Source organism: Gopherus flavomarginatus, chromosome 25 (genome assembly GCF_025201925.1).
Source record: "Gopherus flavomarginatus isolate rGopFla2 chromosome 25, rGopFla2.mat.asm, whole genome shotgun sequence".
In the NCBI taxonomy this organism is placed as follows: Eukaryota; Metazoa; Chordata; order Testudines; family Testudinidae; genus Gopherus; species Gopherus flavomarginatus.
In genome coordinates this window covers 12,834,850-12,853,694 of record NC_066641.1, presented here as the reverse complement: position 1 = coordinate 12,853,694, position 18,845 = coordinate 12,834,850, and the positions used below count along the sequence as shown (strand labels likewise).

The 18,845-nt window shown below is 57.4% G+C and overlaps 1 protein-coding gene across 1 annotated transcript in view; it reads left to right on the top strand.

Moving 5' to 3' along the window:
* MED24 (mediator complex subunit 24) overlaps nt 1-18,845 on the top strand; it is a 206,253-nt gene that overhangs the window by 69,266 nt on the left and 118,142 nt on the right. The window lies entirely within an intron of this gene.

Here is an 18,845-nt window from a genome sequence, read left to right as displayed (position 1 = left end):
CCCCCGTGCCCCCCGCTGGGAGGGGCCGGATCCCGGGTGCCCCCCCCCGGCGCTCCCCGCTGGGAGGGGCCGGATCCCGGGTGCCCCCCGCTGGGAGGGGCCGGATCCCGGGTGCCCCCCTAGGGGTGGCTAGTGGGTCTCCCGGGTTCCCCCTCTAGGACGGAGCTGGATCCCCCCGACACCCCGGGCTGGCTCCCCTGCCGGCGGGGCGGGCCCCTCTCTCGGCCGGGCGGGCGGCTCCGTCTCTCAGCGGCCGCCGAGCGCCTCCATTTTCCCTCCGGCTCTCGGCGGGGTGCGCGCGGGGCGGCCGCGAGTCTCGCTCCTCCGCCGGGCCCCCCGCTCCCGGCCCCGCCTCGGCCGCCTCCCGCCCCCGGCGCGCTCCGTGCCGCCGCCGCTCGGGCCCCGCTGCTCCTCGGTGCCTTTAAACCAGCCTCCCCCTGCTCTGCGCCCGGCGCATGCGCCGACAGCGGGGGAGCGGATGGGGAGAAAGTGAGGGGAGGGGCACATGGGGGCAGGGAGCACATGGGAGGGGGCACGGGGGGTACATGGGGGAGGGGCAGGGGGTGTATGGGAGGAAGAAGAGAGGGATATGGGGGAGGGGCGGGGGTACATGGGGCAGGAGGTATATGGGAGGGGGCAGAGGGGAAGGGGTACATAAGGAAGAGGGGTACATGGGAGGGGAGGGGGCACGGGGGGTACATGGGGGAGGGCAGGGGGTATATGGGAGGAAGAAGAGAGGGATATGGGGGAGGGGCGGGGGTACATGGGGCAGGAGGTACATGGGAGGGGGCAGGGAGTACAGGGGGAGGGGGCAGAGAGGGGAGGGGTACATGGGGACGGGAGCAGGAGGTACATGGGAGGGGTACATGGGAGGGGAGGGGGCATGGGGTACAGGGAGAGAGGTACATGACAGAATGGGGAAGGGGTAGAAGGTGCAGGGTGAGGGGAAAGTGAGGGGTGGGGGTAAACGAGAGGAGGAAGGACAAGTGGGGAGACAGGAGGGGGGCAAGTAAAGGGAGCCGAGGGGCATGGGGGGTAAGTGGGAGAGGGCAGGGGCTAAAGGAGCCAAGGGGTCGGCTGAGGGAGGAAAGGGCAGGGCAGTGCCCTACTTGGGGTGCGCTTGTCCTGGGCAAGGCTAAGGCCCCGGTCTTCGGGGGCCGATAGGGAAGCTGGGCAGTGAGGTCTGATTTCCTGGGTGCTCTGGGCATAGCCCCTGGTTGGAGGGGGCAGAGCTCTGTGCCATGCAGGCAGAGCTCATGCTCTGCATTTCGTTCTGGTCCTGTGATCAGCCACCCCCCCTCCCGTTTTGGCTGTGCTGTAGTAGAAGGGAGGATTGCTGGTCAGGAGGAAGACACAATGGCTTCTTTATCAGAGTCTAGTCTAAGTTCATGTTGGTCCCATGTAGGAATAAATAATATGCAATGAAACATTAGCCGGTACAATGTTCTCTGCCAAGTGATACGGGAATAAGGAGCCTCCAAAATATTTTTGTTGGTGGATAATAATCATAATTGTTTATAAGGTGCTTTCCCACTGCACAACACGTAGCGTACCATAGCCATCGCCAACCATTCCATTACCAGAAGATGCACAATATGAAAAATACGAGCCACTCAAAGGCCGAAGCAAAGGGTTGTGTGTCTGGAATGTGTTCAGCGGGACAACGCGCTGGGGGCCTCAGGGCTGAGCAATCCAAAAAAAACCAAATACACACTGATAACAAACGTATCTTCTGCTGGGGCCAGTTCCTCCCAGGCTGGGCTGTTGTTCCATTTCTTTAGATCCCATTTGCAAAGCACCTCATAATGTGTTTTAGGTTGGGGGGGGGCAGGGATTATAATTGGGAAATTGTCACACATCTAGGTTCCTGGTGCCATCTGGGCTGCCATCAGGTAACATGAGGGCAAGGCCCAACTATGAATTATGTCATACACAGGGGCATAAATGGGTAGGACTGAAAACCAGAGAGAGTCGAAGGCCCCGATCCTGCAATGATCTCTGCACTGATACCTATGGGGCTCCACGCAGGCTTCCTTATGGCTTCCAGGGCCTCCTTCAGGACCCCATCAGAGGGACTCCTAATTGGCCTAAGGAGTGGCAATGCAAAGTACCTCGTTTCCCCGAGCTTACATGTATTGCTTCAGTAACTGGAGTCCCCAGCAATCGATACCTCAGTGTTCACCCCTCACCCCCCCAGGGTCCAATCCCACATCCCAGGAGTGGCCTCCACTCCCTCCAATGGTCCCATTGACTTTAACAGGGCCTTTGTGTCAGCAGAGTGGCCCTGATCAGGGTCACTAAGTGGAGAAAAATTCCTGGTTTCATTTTATACTCTCATCAGGTGGCAGCTCAACCCACCTGCCGTGCAGCGTGGGGGAGCCTTGGCACCCCCCAGGAGGGGTTGTGTGGATTTGTTCCCTGGATTCCTCTCTCTGTTCTTGTTTGGTTGATTTTTCCCCCCCTGGTTCATCTCAGTTTCTTTACCTTACTGCTTTTTCCCTACACGCCTGCTACCTGGCTGCCCAGGAGCGCCTGCCCCCCCCCCTCCACTTTCGCTGCATTCTCAGCTTGCCCCCCCTTTCCCTCCCACTGGTCATTTTCCAGTTCAAACCACCAGCCCCAGTTCTCTCTTCCCAACCCCCCAGCTCCAACCACCTTCTCCCAGTTCAAACTGCCACCCCCAACCTCCATCGAGCCATCTGAGCTTCTGGACCAGGGACCTTACCCAGCATGGCAGACTGGCTGGATCAGCGCCCGGTGTCTGCCTGCCTGCAGGCTTGGGCGTTGCAAGATATCTGCTGCACCACTGTCTGCTCGAATCCTGAAAGTACCCGGCTGCACGGGAAAGCCTAGTCAATTGCACCATCCTGTTGGCCCCAGGGGGCGGGGGGGGGGAAGGGGTGTGCATGTCTGTGTTGTTGTTGCCTCATTTCCTGCAGTGGTTTCCCTCCTGCTGCAAAAAAACCCCCAAAACACATTGTAACCCAAGAAGGCAAAGGCTGACAAGAGGAGTGCAAAGCGGCCCAGAGCGCTTGGACCCAGAGCAGCACCAGACCGCTGGTGGGAAGGAGCTGAAGTCGATGGGAGTTCGCCAGTGTCGATTTCCCACTGTTGGGCCGGCAGCCTGGGCAGCAGAACAACCTCTGAAGATTGCCGTGGGCTGTTTCTGTGCTGGCCTGGGACCTAGGGGAAGAGGGGAAAGTGTCTCTTTCACTATTAAACATCTATGATCAGAGCACAAAACAATACCAAATTTACAGCAAATGTATCAAAAAAAGCCACAGCTTCTCAGAATCAATTGCTCCAGCTAGCAAGAGATTCAGCCTGAGCACAGAGCCAGGAGCCAGTACCCAGCTCTACATCTGATTCGCTGTGAAGTCACTGCCCTGCTCCGTGCCTCAGTTTCCCCACATATATACAATTCAATTAAATTCTCATCTAACACACCGGGGCGAGAGGCAGAGAGCGATTGTGCAGCTAAAGGCACCATCTAAGTACTGAGGATGGACTGGCCAGGCTGCAGCAAGGCCTGTCCCTGTCCTGGAGACACACAGAGAGTCAATCTCTGGGGCGCCAATCCAGCTCCTTCCAGCCGCATTCACCTGGCCTGACTACAACAAAGCAGTTGCTTCTGCTTTACAGCGAAAGGGCCGGATCCTGCTCTATTATGGCCATGTAGTCTATGTAGCCCTGTCCAAACACAAAGGAAAAACTCTCCAGATTTACACCGGTGTAACTGAGATCAAAAGCAGCCCTGAGCCCACAGGCCCCTCCCAGCAGCGTCCGCTCCGCGGCACCTCGTGACTTTGTTTTGTCTTTCCTGGCCCCTGGGAGGGCTCCCCAAGCCAGCAGCGCCCTGCGGGGCCATGGAGGCAGCAGCCCGCTCCAGCCCCCTCCTTCAAGGGTTACCCAAGAAACTCAGGGAGGAGAAAGAAAAGGAAAAAAAAAAAACATTCAAACCAATAGGCGTCAAAAGAGCCTAGCTGGATTTTCTCCCAAGCGTCTCAGACAAACAGAGCTTCTTAATTAGCCATGGATGGATTATGTAACAAGCGAAGACAGAGCCTGCCCTGGGGGGGGAGAGATCTGCAGAGGCCACTGATCTCCTGCTCTGCACCTCCCCCCACACTAGCCCTGCCACCCTGGCCTGGACCTCCAGCCAGGCACCAAACTGAACAATCTGTGCCGAATGGCATCTTCGCTGACCCACAGGACAGACCTTCCGTGCACAGCTCGGCTGGGCCCCCGCACGCGATGCCCATTCACAGCAGGGGAACCCAGAGCCATGGCCCTCTCCCCAGCCAGCTGGACGTTCCCCAGTGTAAGGGGAAAGCAGAATTCGGCCTGATCATGCTCCTGACGATTCCTGTACATGAAGAGGGTCAGCCTCTTTGCATCCTCTCACCCCAGCAGAACACAGGCTGAGTCTTCGTCCAAGTGTCATTTATTCATTGTGTTACCGTAGTGCCCAGCAGCCCCCTTCATGGATCAGGACCCCACTGTGCAAACCCCAAATAGTCCCTCCCTCAAAGAGCAGGACTCACGCTCCAGGTGCAGGGGTCGTGCTCCCGTGAGCCCCACGGCTACTTGACTCTCTGCAGCCGAAGGCCTAGTCAGCTTAAAACCAAGACAGGAATAACTCAGGCATTGCTCCCCACCCCTTGCCCCCAATCTTGACCAGGAGAGACCCTGCACCCCCAGAGGTTGGAGAAAAGTTCAGCCTCAATTCTGGGCCTCTCTGCTGAATGAATAGGACCAGCGAGGCCTACCCCACTGGGAACCTCGCTGACTAAGACCCGCCAAACTCAGTTCATGCAGGGCACTGAACACCCACACCCTGCCTCCCCTCCGGGGAGCTGAATGAGCAGCCCAGCCGGAAAAGGAGCCACCACCAGTTCTTTCTCCCCAGAGCCACCCAATCTCCATAAGGATTAACCCCAGTAACAACGGGGGAAATCCCCTGCTTGTGTAAACTGCTGAAAGGAACAGCTACGCCAGCAGAGAATTTGGCCCAATCATAACAGTAACAAAGCCCTTTGCAGACACCCATTCGTTGCTGGCTTCACGTATACAGGCAGCACCAGAGAGACCACGGCTGCATATGGCATCCACTTCCAGTGTCCGCACTTCCACGTGGAGGGGGACAAATTGCAAAGGGCTCAGGGAAGAGCTACGAGAATGATTCAGGTCGAGGGGACCAGCCTGACCGGGAGAGACTCCAGTTGCTTGGGCTATTCAGTTCAGGCAAGAGATGGTTCAGAGGTGACCTGAGCGCTGCGCACTCTAGAAGAAGCGACCTGGGGAAGAGAGTTCGTAGAGGGCAGGCAAAGGCCACCAGACTTCCTGCATCTGGGAGCCAACACAAGATCAGAAAGGCACCCATTTTTAGTAGCGAGGGGACTGAATCAGCCAGGGATGTGGTGGGGTTTCCACCTCCTGGAGTCATTGACTTGAGACTGGAGTCACGGGCCAGCACAGACAGGATCCGGGCTTGCTGCAGCAAGCCTGCGGGAGAATTGCTGGCATGGGCTATGCAAGAGCTCGGACGAGATGATCAGAATGGGCCCGTCTGGCCTTACAAAGCGTTTAATCTGTTAATCGGTTCCCACCAGCCTCTCTTACTGCAGGTAAACCCCCTCCATAAGTGCCTGAGAGCCAGAGGGTTTCCACAGAATAAACCACTGGAAGCGCTTGGCAGGCAAATCTGGGACAAAACTGCAGCGGCCCTGCCTGGGAACAACAGCCCAATCTCTGGAGATGTTCTGGGCAGCTAAGTAAAAGGACCTGATTCTCGGCAGCTAGTGAGATTGAAGCCCCGTTGTGAGACCGTTCCCTGCCCCACAGAGCTCACAGCCCACGTAGGTTGGGAGAAAGGAAGGACCATTCTTGCCATTTTGGGGCTGGGCTAGAGAAGGCCCGAGGGAGTCAGTGACTTGCCCAGTGATCAGGCAGGGTCAGGGAGAGCCAGGAACTGCACCTGGGCCTCTTGGCCCGGCTGGTTCCCCAACGCCCTGCACCAGAGCAAAGGGCTGTGAGACGTTGTCAGGGCTGTGGATGATGGGCTGAGGTGCAGAGTGATGGGCCGTCAGGCTCCCTGGGTCCCAGACCAGTGCTTTGGCCCAAACCTGCCCTTCCAGTCCCTGGGAGCCGCAGGCAGTCAGCATGTCCCAGCCACAGCCTCCCACCCTCTCAGCGGGGTCATCAATTCTGCAGGGGGAGGGGGGAAACTGAGGCACAGAGAGGCCAAGTGACTCACCCAAAGACACACTGGCCTGGTCCACATGTAACAATTAGATCAACCCAGCTACGTCGCCCAGGGCTGCGACACATTTTGTGCCCTGAGCGCTGCAGATAGGTCAACCTGATCCCCCAGGGGAGACACGGCCAGGACACCAGATGGATTCTCCTGTCGCCAGCTACCGCCTCCAAGAAGTGGATTAACTCGAGTTTCGGGCACCCCCCTCCCATTGCCGCGGAGCGTCGACAGGGCCCAGGGAGCCAGCGGCAGAGCGGGGAATGGGGCCCTGGCTCCTGCCTGACCTGCCAGCCGAGGCCCCAGGGCTGGGGAGAGCCGTTCGCAGCCCAGGCACCCCAGCTAATGCTGCACCATCAGCAGGCCCGGTCCCCAGCCTGCTCTGCACAGCTGGGCTGCAGACAGAGGCTCCCGCTCGAGCGGCAGTTGCCATATTTGGCCGCTCGGTGGCTCCAGAGCTCAGCAGCAGCCAGGATGGGGCAGGCAGGTTGTGTGTGCGAGGAGCTGGCTGGGGCCCTGGTCTCCCCCCTTGGGATCCTTTGCACCTGGGGAAGCTCTTCCAGCCTCTCTGCATAGGCACTAGGTGCAGGATCAGGGTGGGGGGGCAGGAACTGGCCCTGACATGGTGGGACGCTGGTGGGGAAGCACATTGCCCCACTGAGCTGGGATCCCCGAAAGGATCCCTTTAGCCTGGCTGGTAGCAGGTTAAACTTGTGTCCAAGGTGCCCTTGGACCCTAGGGGCTTCTCGGACCTTGCAGTGAGACCCCCATTGCACTGGAGCCAGTGGGAGGAGCTCTCCGGCCCCGGCGACCTACGGATGTGCACAGCCCAGAGCGAGGGTCCTGCTGCCACCGTGCTCTGTCCTGATCTGTTACGTGAACCCCCCAGGCTCTGTCCCATCCATGTCCCATTCAGCCTCTGGTCCCAACGCTTCCTCGCAGGGATGGCCGGGCGCATCTCAACCGCGCAGCACCCATGTGAGGATGGTGCTGATCCTGGGCTGCCTTTGCCTTGCCTGAGCACCCAGCTCAGATCTCCAGGAGTCGTCTAGGCTGTGCCAATGGACCGAGCCTGTTACGACAGGCATGGAGGCAGACGGGGGAACAGCTGGGATAATTAATCCCCCTCACCCTCAGGGGTCTGCCAGTGAAACCCACGTGCAGTCCGGTGGGTCACCTGGCAGGGGTCTCTGCAACCCCAGGTGGGTCTCTCCTGTGCCAGGCTGTCCAGTGCTAGCGGGGCGCTGCCTCTCTCACTGTGCCCTCTGCTGAGCTCTGACCTGCTGCATGCCAGTGTGCGATGGTCCCTCCCTCAGGCACAGAGCAGGGCTGGGGCCAACGGCGCAGGGAGGAACCGTGAGGCAGACAGGCAGCTTGGGTGGAAAATCAGCCCATTGCTCCGCGGGATACCAGTTGCGCTTAGCTCCAGCTGCGGAGGGGCTGCTGTAATGGTAGTACAGTGTGGGGTAGCGGTTAGAGCTTGGACTGGGGAGCCAGCACTCCTGGGCTCTACCCTGTCCTGTCCCCCATTGCTACGTGTCCTGATGCACGCTGGACTGTCATGGGACTCAGCTGCGCATCGCCTCTCTAGGTCACTGGTTCGGAGCCGGCTCAGGGGCTGTTTCATAGCTCGTGGGAAGTGAGCCCAAAGGAGCTGTGTCTGTAACCCACCCTGAACCAGCAGGCTCGGTGCACTGACCTCTGGGCCAAACAGACTCAATGGCCCTCGGCTCGAGTGGGGTCCCACTAGCCTAGGGATGGCAGGGAGCAGGCTATAGGAGCCACCTGCCCTGCATCATACCTGTCCTGGGTGCTCAGACGCTCCAGGGGGACACCCTACCTGGACCCTTCGCCAGCACATTTGCTTCGTTCCCAGGCCTGGAGGAAGGAACCAAAGAACAGGAGCAAGAGCAGCAGAACCGAGCAACAGAGGAAAGTCCCCACAGGTGAGACTGAAGATGGGATCTGGAGCCTGGATGCTAAGGTGATGGTCACTCATCATGCACCAACTGAACTAAGCATTCGGGGGAACCTGGCCCGGAGGGTGGGTGTGGAGCCTTTGAAAAGACAGAGCAAGTGGAACCATTGCCAGAGGTTCGTGCGGATTTCTCAATCCCAGGCAATTTGGGAATCAAGACGGGAAGTTTTTCTAAAAGATCTGCCCTGGGACTTGCTTTGGGGCAGTTCTCGGGCCTGGCGACCCCGGAGGTCAGAGTCAGGGACCACAGCAGTCCCATCCATGGGGCCTGGGAATCTCTGAATCGATCGGTCGATGTGTCGGGGGGTAGGGGGCAGATGGATGAATACTATGCCCAGTCATTAGCAAAGTGGTCATTAGTCACTCTTCCTGGCTGGGTCTGACTGTCTAGGTTATTAGCTTTCTGGGGCAGGAGCTGTCTCACGCTGGGCAGAAGGATCTCGAGGCATTTCCCAGCACAAAGAAATAACGAATTCCTATTGAAAGGAGGATGCGCTGTGGTCTCACAGAACTGCTTTGATCTGGGGGGCCCCTGGGCAGCCCATGGGGTCATGACACCAACAATCACAGCAGCTAACCTGCCCTGCGTGCTGTTCCCCCCCGCCCCCCCCCCGAGCCTTTGCCTGAGTCCAGCGGGCTGTCTCAGCAGCCGTGTTTTCACTGCGCTGCGGAAGGAAAACTCGCAGCTTGGCGGGACTGCAATCCCTCTGCATCAGAGAGCTTCCCGAGCCAAATTCCCCCTCCCCACTTCCCTCTGTGCCTGGCAGCCAGGAGCAGAGATCTCCATTGCAGCAAGCGGCACCAACTTTCTCCAACAGGCTCCACTGAGCTGAGCCTTCTTGACAGGGCTCCCCCTGCTCCGTGTTTTGCTCTGCGGGCGGCCAGCGAGCACACCCAGCACCCAGCTCCTGCAGGCCCACGTGCCTGGCCTCCACTCCCAGCCCTGCACATGTCTCTGCAGCAGGGATGTTTCACAGGGAAGTTGTTGTGGCTAAAAATGGAGCAGCCCTCACATGCCTGGGCCACGTGACGCAAGAGCCACAAACAGCTCTCAGATGGAGCAGGCTGCACACACCAGGAGGAGAAGGGGAGGGCAGCGCCCGGGCTCACATGGGCTGGCAAGCAGAACACAAGCCCTAGGCTGGGTCAGGGCAGCAGAGCCGACTCCCAGCAGCACATGCCTGTGTCTGTGCCAGCACGGCCGCTGCTGCGGGTTTGCCCTGGTCCCTCGGCCTCAGAGTGAAAAGAAATAACAACAACAAGCCCCGTCCTGACGGGAACGTGCAGAGAGCCTGGCCCCGCCCCGGCGCCCACGGGCGCGGCTGTTTCGGCCAGTGGGGCCCAATCCTGAAGCGTACACAGGGGTTCCCAGGACAGCGGCGTCTGTCAATCACCCTCCGGGACCCAACAAACCAGCACGTCAGTTGGACAGCGAGGGAGAAAGTTTGGGCCAAATCCATCCCCGGGGTAACGCTCTGGGCGCCAGGGGAGCTTTCCCCAAGCACTCAGTAGCTCAGGTACATGTGGGGTGCGGGGCCCCTTGAACCCGAGCCCGGCTCTGGCCATCACCGGAGCGTCAGGGCTCCAGCTGCCAAGTGAAGTCTTGCAGCGTGGTCTGTCCCGGTACCAGCTCCCACCCCTAACAGCGAGCAAGAGACCCTGTCTCTGCCCCGCGGTCAGAGTGATCTGTCCCGGTACCAGCTCCCACCCCTAACAGCGAGCAAGAGACCCTGTCTCTGCCCTGCGGTCAGAGTGATCTGTCCCGGTACCAGCTCCCCTCGCAGTCGAATTAAAGCAGGTGACAATCCATCGGGAAGGCTGGGGGAGGGAAAGCGCAGGCCAGATAAAGAGGGTAAACAGGCAAAGTCCCTCCCCCGCCCAGCCGCTATCAGCTGGCATCAGGGCCCAGGCGAACTGCAAGTCAAGAGGGAATGAGGGATGTGCAGCGAGACAGGGCAGTGTCACCCACCCCAGGGGTTCAGAAATCCTGAGTCCAGCCCCCAGAACCCAGAAATCGTCCCTGGGGCGGGGATTCCACGCACTCGCCTTTGCGTCTGCAAGCCCAGGGGCTGGAAACGTAGGCTGGAGGAGCTGTACACAAACGCTGCTGCCGTTCTTCCCTGTGCTCATGACTCCAGGAGCTGGGGCTTTCTGGAAACCACCAAAGCTCGCGAGAGCAGCCAGCGCCATGTCCTGAGCATGGATCTGAGCCGTGTCTGGAAACCACAAAACTACGGAGAAAAGCCCCAAAAACTGAAGCAAAAACCCAACACAGGATTTTATAAACTACACCTCCAGCCAGCAGCGTCTCAGTCTCCCCTCCCCCGCAAGGAGCTCGCCCGGGAGGGAACAGTGACAAACAGAGGACAAGGGCACCGATCCTGGCCACACCGACAAAGGCTTGTTCACCGTTTTGTACACTCCTAAGCCACAAAAGGTTTCTATGGCCCTTTGCACACATGTCAAATGTCCGTGCAAGCCAGTGGTGAAGCAGGCCCTGGATTCCTCTGCGCCGAAGCGAGGACCCCAGCGCAAGCCCCTTGTGCAAACACTTACAAAAACGGGCTTTACCCCAGGGCCGGTGGTTTTAACCCCTGGCTGGACATCTGCACCGGGCCTTGCATGGTGCAGCTATATCTGAGTATTTCCCCTTCTCCAGCCTCCCCCACCCAGGACAGACCAACCAGAGCGCTGCAGGGCAGGATCACTGCAAAACCAAAGCAGCAGGTTGAATTAGGCTGCCAAATGGGAGACAGGACGCCTGGTTTCCTTCCCCAAACCACCAGCCCGACCCTTGGGCAATCTAGCAGGAGACCCAAATGCAGAAGCTGTTTTCTCCGTGATCTGCTTTCGAAATGGGGGGATTGCGACATGCCTTGGGAGCAGTGTGGATGGGGAACAACCTAGGCCCCGATCCTGCAAAGACCAACCCACATGCTTGATTCTGAGCTAGGGGCTAGCCCCCTTCCCTGGAAAGCCACAGGGAATTGAGGCTTTGCAGGAGCTGGGCTCTAGTTCGCCAGAATTTCTGGTGACGCTGCTCTGAGGCGGCTGCATCCGGCAGGCAGGAATGTGGGCTCTCTCCCAAGGCAGGCAGTGGGTTAGGAGGAACAGCTAGTAACAGGACTCAGCCTACATTCCCTCCGCCTGGCAGCTCCTGCAATGCAGAGCAAAGGGGAGGCTGCTGGAAAGCTTTCACCAGCCACCTCCGCAGGCGTTACACTGCACCAAAGCGGGGCGGGTCCCCGCGTCCTTGGGAAGGAGGGCAGGAAAGCCTTGCACGGGCTGCAGTGGAGATCCCACAAGGACGGAAAAACCCTTCCCTCGCTGCAGGTGCCTGGACAGCCTGCAGCAGGGGCGGGAGCACCCGTCCCAAGGCATTCACACACTCAGGGATCACTGCAGCTAGGTCAGGGCCCTGTGCAAACAAATGCATTTATGCCAGAGGGGGAGGGGGACCCCTCTTCATTGTTGTGCAAGGCCCAGAGAGGCCCTGGATGGGATCGTTTCAAAAGGGGACAACGCACAAGCGACCACCCCTGGCTCGTGCATCCCCCTCGAAATCCCCCCGGCCTCTGGGAAGGGGTTGGTGCCCTCGGCCTTCTGCAGTCCCAAAGGTGACTTCAGGTTGCCCTGCTCCCAGTGCCTGCTTGTGCCAAGGCAGCCCAGGCGGCTTCCTGCACGGCCAGCGTTTCCCAGGCCTGTGTCACGGGCCGCAGCTGGGAGCCTGCGCCGGGCCCAACGCACCGAGCAGGAGGGGGCGCATCCCAGCAGGAGGCTGGGTCGCTGCAGAGTCAGGGTGGTACAACCACCTGTCCACTGGCTCAGTGCCGTGCTGCGCTGCCCATGGGGCAATCGGGGAGCAGGGGACGTCACAACAGCCTGCTCCAGGCCGAGGTGCTGCCCGGGGGATGTCCCCGGCTGGCTGAATAATTGCACTCAGCATTACAGACCCCAGTTCAGTTCCCTGCCTCCCCCTCCCCATTTTGCAGCATTGGTTTCAATTAAAGCAGCTTCTGTTTTGTACAACCCAGGGCCGGCGCTTCCATTTAGGCGACCGCACCAGGATCTGGGGGGGCGGCATTTTGCCGCCCTTGGCAGCAATTCGGCAGTGGGTCCTTCACTCACTCCGGGACCTGCCGCCAAAGTGCCCCGAAGACCGGGAGCGCAGAAGGACCCCCCCGCCGCAGAATTGCCGCCAACGACTGGGAGTGCGGAAGGACCCCCGCTTAGGGCATCAAAAACCCTGGCGCCGCTCCTGGTACAACCCACTTGGCGCGGTGCTTCTGTGTCTCAGGGGGGCGAGTCCTTGGTTGCCTGGCTTTTCTTTGGGGAGGGGAGGGGTTGGTCCTGGAGCTGAGCTGGCCTCAGAGCCTGTCACACGCCAGCAGAGATGACTTTGTGCTGTGGAGAAAGAGGTTGCCTGGCAAAACCTCCAGGGCTGATCAGTTCTTGGCCTGGCAGCCTCGCCAGGCCCTCGGAGGAGGCTGGATTTCCTCTTCTTTGCCATGAGCCGAGACCTCACGCCCTGGCTGGAGGGGAGGGTCACGCTCTGGGACGGGAGTAATTGACCAGATGCGTGTCAAGACCAGGGAGCATTTTGCGGATTTTTCCCTCCAGTATATTGGTAACGTGAAAAGCACCTTTTAGGGATCTCCCAGCCAACGTTACTGCCTGGTGCTTGTTTGCTGCGCTGAGATCCCAGCTCGAACTGGGGCCCAGGCAGCGTGGAAGGGCCTCAGCCCTGGCTATCAGCTGAGTAAGGCTGTGAATTCAGTTTGCACTGAAAGACAATGTTTGTTAAAGAACCCTCGCCCCCCCACCCCAGTGGGCTGTATTTCTGCCTCCTCCAGCCCTGCCCTTTCACAGAAGCAGGCAGCAGCAGGTTTTAAGGAGGAATAGTCAGAAGGAAAAACTAGGGACCATTTAAGGTAGAATTGAATTGATGTTTGCTTGCAGGTCTGAATGTCCCCACTCCTTTTCCGCTATTAACCTCACTGGGGGCAGAAACCACCAGGACTGGCAGTAACCCAAAGGTCCCGTCAAACGATGGCATAACAGGACTTTCGTCAGGGCCTGGGGCTGGATCCGGAGGTGGGGCAAATCGGCTCGGCTGGTGTCAGGAGAGCTATTCAGATTTCCTCCAGCGGAGGAGCTTGGCCCGCATACACGTGTCTTTGCTGCAAGGGGCCCAGAAAGGAAATCGATAGGGAACAAAATGTGACTGCTGAACGTCCTGATCCTTAAAATCAAACCTAAGGCGCGTGGTTGGTCCCCGGCAGATCATTTGTTACCTTCACATGCACCCTACAGGTCTGACACGTGTTACAGGGGCTGGCTGCAGGCTGGCAGCCGAGAGTCCTGCAGTCTATACCCCCCATGCCGGTGGCTCTCCGGATGGTCTCGGGCCCATCTCTTCTCTGTGCCTCAGTTTCCTCTGGGCTAGTGGTCACGCCTGACCTGCTGATGAAGTGTTACATGTTATTGTTTGTTACTGTGGGTTATTCACTTGGGGGCGGTGGAATTGGTTTGTCACAAAGCCTCTCACCGGAAGCTGCAGGCTCTGAGGAAGTGGAATTAGCTAGTCCGCGTATTGAACACCTGGTGTGCGGTAGAGTCAGAGCTCCCACTGCGCGCTTGAATTGGCCTGTTCTGCAGGGGCTGACCTGAGGAACCCTTACGGCGAGGAGCAGTCACCCTGGGCTCTGTGGGACGCTTTTCATCCCTTGGCCTCAAAGCGCTGTACGAGAGGCAGGTATCCTGAGCTCCAGCTGGGGAAACTGAGGCAGAACAAGGCCTGAAGTCACCCAAAGGCCAGTGGCAGACCTGGCAGTAGAATCTGTGTCCACGCTCTAGTGCGCTATGAGCCCTTACTCATGTGAGCCAGCCTTTCTCTCAGGCGTAAAGCCCTTCAATCCAATGGGACTGTTCACACGAGTTGATTCGAGGTCCTCTGATGCAGATTCGGGGAGCACTCATAGCCCCTCCTCCGAGCTGCCCAGTGGGGTTACTCCTGTGACTGGCTTTTGCAGAGTGAGACCGCATCAGGGGCTGTAACCCAGAGCGCTCTGCTTAATGCCATGCAGAACAGACTCTATATGGACTCCACTTGGCTTTGGTAGCTGCAGCCTCATGTAATAAGCCCTTTCCTGGAACAGGTTTTAATAGGATAAAGAATCTGGCAGTGGCCAGCCTTGAAGTAAAAATAACCTCTTACGCACACAGGTGCCAAGTCACATGGCACAGCGGCTGGGCACAGCCAGGAGCTGGGACCCACAGGGCACGGAGACCTGATTCCTCAATCCCGAAGGAGATTTACTGCCCAGTCTCCCGTTCAGCCCCAAATGCAAAAGGCCTTTTGAGGTCTGTTTTTAAGCTGCATCCTTGTGATTTCCAGCAGCGCAGCCCGTCTGTGACGGTCTCCTCTGAGGGAGGGCTAGAGGGTAGCAGTGGATCTGAGCCGAGCCTGCTTTGCTTGCAAGGTCTGGGGTGTGAAGGGACAAGTCCAGGCTAAAAGGGGATTTCCTGGTGGCACCAGCCAGGGGATTGTGTTGGCTGGGCAGGAAGCTACATTCAGCTCCCTATGGGAGAAGCCCGGTTCAGATCTCAGGGGACAGGCTGCAGCCATCCAGTATTTGGCAACTATCTCCAGCTCCATAGGGACGTGCTGCATGATTGGGAATATTTAGATATTATTTCTATTGCAGTAGGGCCCAAAGGCCCAGTGAAGGATTGGGCCCCAGTGAGCTAGTTGCTGTGTGCACGTGTGACACTATCTTACACTGACGCAGGAATCTGTACTTAAATCTCTCGGGGACGATGGGGAGCAGGAGGTAGCCCGGTGCCTGACACCTTGTTCCTAGTGTGTCCCCCACTGGCACTGCCTCAGCGCAGGGGCTGGCTCAGGATCCATGTCGCTGTCCCACTGCTTTCGAATAGCTCTGAGACCCCGGAGGGCTGGAGTCGGTGCTCTCTGGAGCCAGTAGAAACACTCCCGTTGACTTTGGGTCAGTATTTCACTAATCCAAGGGAGATGGATGGGGCTACAATTTGGCCTTGAGCAGCATAAGGGACCCTGGCTGGAGATCCTGGGACTCAAAGCAGGGCAGAGAAGCAGCTGGTTTAGAATTATTATTTATTTGTATTGTGGTAGCGACCGTGGAGCTCTAGGTGTGGACCAAGGCCCCAGCGCGCCAGGCGCTGTACAAAGACAGAGCAAAAAGCCAGTCCCTGCCCCAAAGAGCTGACAGTCTAAGACCTGCCATTGCAAAGAGCTTGCTGATCCGTGGATGAAAGTTGCCATGGAAATGGAAACTATCACTGGTCAGTAACATCGTGCCTGGGAGCAGAATGTGTTCCTGCCGTCTGACAAATCGGAGGAGCAGAAAGCACCTGTCCATTGCTGTTCTTATCGCTAGATAATAACAAGGAATGTTTAAAATGATGTGTAGGAATCAGTTGTAAAACACAAAGTCTGATACACAGAGCTCTTTGCCTCTGAGAAGCGTGTAGCTCCACCCTGCAAGCACACCGTTCCATCTGAGGGGAACGTTCCAGTCACTCGGTACATTTCCTGCAGAACAAGTGGGGGGCGCTCGAGGGCACAGCGTTGTTTTTGTGAAGGTCCTACATAAACTTTGGCTTTGGTCAGCTTGGGAGGGGGAAGGCTCAGCATATGCAGGAAAAGTCAATAACCCCTCTCTTGCCATCAGCGTTAGCATCCTGTGGCCAGATCTTGACTTCAGCGGCACTGAGTCAGTTGACACCAGCCGAGGATCCGGAACGTAGGGGCTGCCAGACTGGATCAGACTCCAGTGCCCCAGACCGTGGCCCGTCTCCAGCAGGAAGGCATGAGAACCTCACGGTGGGAAGTCAGACTCAGAGATTCTCTATCCCTGGCCAGGCTATTTCAGGCCAGATCCATCCCTGGTGTAACAATCTTGGAAGGAACGTGGCCTCTTAATAACCCTAGTTGCCACAAGCTACGCAGGGCACAGGTGCTGAGCATTCACACAGCTCAGTCAAGCCAGTGGGAGCTGCAGCCGCCCCGCGTCCCCGACAATCAGAGACCGTTTCTATCTAGCAGTTGAATGTGAAGCAACGGGGTTTGCCATTTTTGTTAAGCCCCAGGGTTGTTCCCAGGGATGCAGATTCTCCCCAGATCAGCCACTGAGGTCACAGGGCAAGCTGGAGGCGTGAGGGCTGCAGGGCCGGTCCCACGCTCTGCAATCCCGCTCCCGGCTGCCAAGGTCACATTTGAGGAGCTGCTTCCCAGTGCGAGGGGCTGCTGCTGTGGTTGTGGGTGGCTGTTTTTTCTGTGTTGAAAATGAATAGCTTAGGTCAGGACTGATTCTAGCAGCCCTGGAACATGGGTGCAGAGGGGAAGGGAGCTCTCTGGCAGGCAGGCAGAATCCCAGGCGCCTGCAGAGAGAGCATGAAGTGCAGCTGTGCATGCCTGAAACTGGGTTTGAGCCACAGCTGGGGAGCAGGAGCTCAGGCCAGACTGGGAATCCAGGCAAGTGATGGTGCACCAGGCAGGGCTGATGCACCGAGGCCCCAGTCACTTTTCAGTCCCCCTTGCTGGAGGCAGACAGGATCCGAGGTTCACCCCAGCAAGCCCAGCCCGGGCTAGCCGGGGCACGGAGAGGTCGGCTGACTGGTTCAAGGTGACTCAGAGAAGGAGTGGTTTACGCAGGATTCGGCGGTGGCCTCCCTGATCTCGGGCTGGATGAGCACACGACCTCTTCACCCCTTTGCCTGCATCTGTCAGGGCACTGAAGCCGATGGCAAAGAGCCTGTTCAATGGGCAGGCAGGGAGGACTGTTTTCCTGAACGCTCTGAGCCTCGATGGGTAAAGAAAACCGTCCGGGGGCAAATGGGGAGATACAAACAGTGTTGGGTATTTAGGATCCTTTCCTCCCAGCATGAAAGCAACCTCACGTTGCTCAAACTTCCGTGCAGCCATATGTCTGTGAGTCATAATTAAATAAACAATAACATGGGAAGTGGGTCACGGTTTAGGATTTCCATCTGTGATCGGGAGGAACCTGCCACACTGGTGCCAGACACGGGCAAGCCCATGACAAGGAACGGTGGAGAAACTCCATATAAGCCCTGCTAGTTAGTCTGAAAGGCTCGGTTAAGGCGGGATTGCAGAGCAGAGCAATCTGCCAGTGACCTTGGCTATCAACGGGTTCTGTGACGGTGCTTCAGGGGTTCCTCAGACCCACCCCTGGTTGGCCAGAGTGCCATCAAAACATCTCGGCATCAGACAGAGAAGCGGCAGGGCAAGGGGCTGGAACTGGCAGTGTTTATATGGATCTAGTGTTGTTTTAAGAATTGGTTAAAATTTCTCATTCAAAAAAAAGTTTCTGACCAAAATGAGCCTTCAAAACAAAAATAAAAAAAAAATTTCCTTGCAAGTTTTATTTCTTTCAACATTTTTCAGGTTTTCATCAAAAAAGCAGAAAAGTTTTTGCCCCCAAAAGTAAAAAAATCTCCCTTCTCTAATGTGTATTTTCTGGTACATTTCTTAATGGAAAATAGCAGCATTTTCTGACCAATTTTACTGGCATTGGTTTGCTTTGGGATCTCGTGCTGAGTGAGGTGTGGTGTGGATTTCAGAACAGAGGCTAAGTGGGTTTTTAGCCCAGACATTGCTCTGAAGCCTTGCTGAGTGTGACACACCCTACAGCTTGAAGCGAGAGAAATAACTAACTCCTGGAGGAAGTCCCAAGGTAGGCGCAATGAGACAGGTTTGCTACGCCCAAAAAGCGCATCTCACACATCAGCCTGGGAAATGTCTCTCCTGTCAACAGCCTTGGCAGCTTTCCCAGCGGGCGAGCACAGGTGCTATCGAGTTGAGGAACAGTTCCTTGAAGTTCCTGTAATGACTCGTTTTAAAGAAGGATCTTTGCTGGTGTCACGGGGTAATTTGTCTTTGTTTTGGCTGTGGACACGTCGCTGGTTGCACATGATATGTCTGCTTGGAAATCCATGAAAAAGATCTGGCTGTGGCTCTGCTGCTTTGGGACGGCTCTGCAATACGTGATGAATACTGTGACCTAGTTATTGGGGTGTTTACTGCGTGTCTACACTGGATTAGATCAACAGGCAGGAAAAAGAACGGCTCAAGAGAAGCCAGCTCTCAGCAGGTCCTTAAGACTGTTAAGGGACAATGCTGGAGCCAGTAGCTTCGAGCATTCTGGGTCTTTGGCTAGCAGGACTGGGTTGGGCCAGTCTAAGAACAGAAGAGCTGCGGGAGGATTAAAAGGACACAGGGGGTCACTGGGTGTCCCAAGAAGGTAGGTCTGCCTAGGTCACCGTCAGGGATGCTGAGCTGTTAGTCAGGCCACTAGATTGTTTGGTGCTTTAAAATCCCCTTTTGTCAACATGCTTTGTCCCTATTGCAGAACGTGGGTTTACGGAGCTGCCTGGTCACCACATTTGCCACTGGGCCCAGACTCCCACAGACAAGAACTGTGAATGGTGAACTCAGCTGGACCTGGGTTGATTCCCAGGGCACTGTAGCCCGGTCTAAGAGTGGGAGAACTGTGAAATTCCACCCAGGACAGGGAAAGGTATGAGGGCTCAGGGAGGGGGGGGGCACGTTGG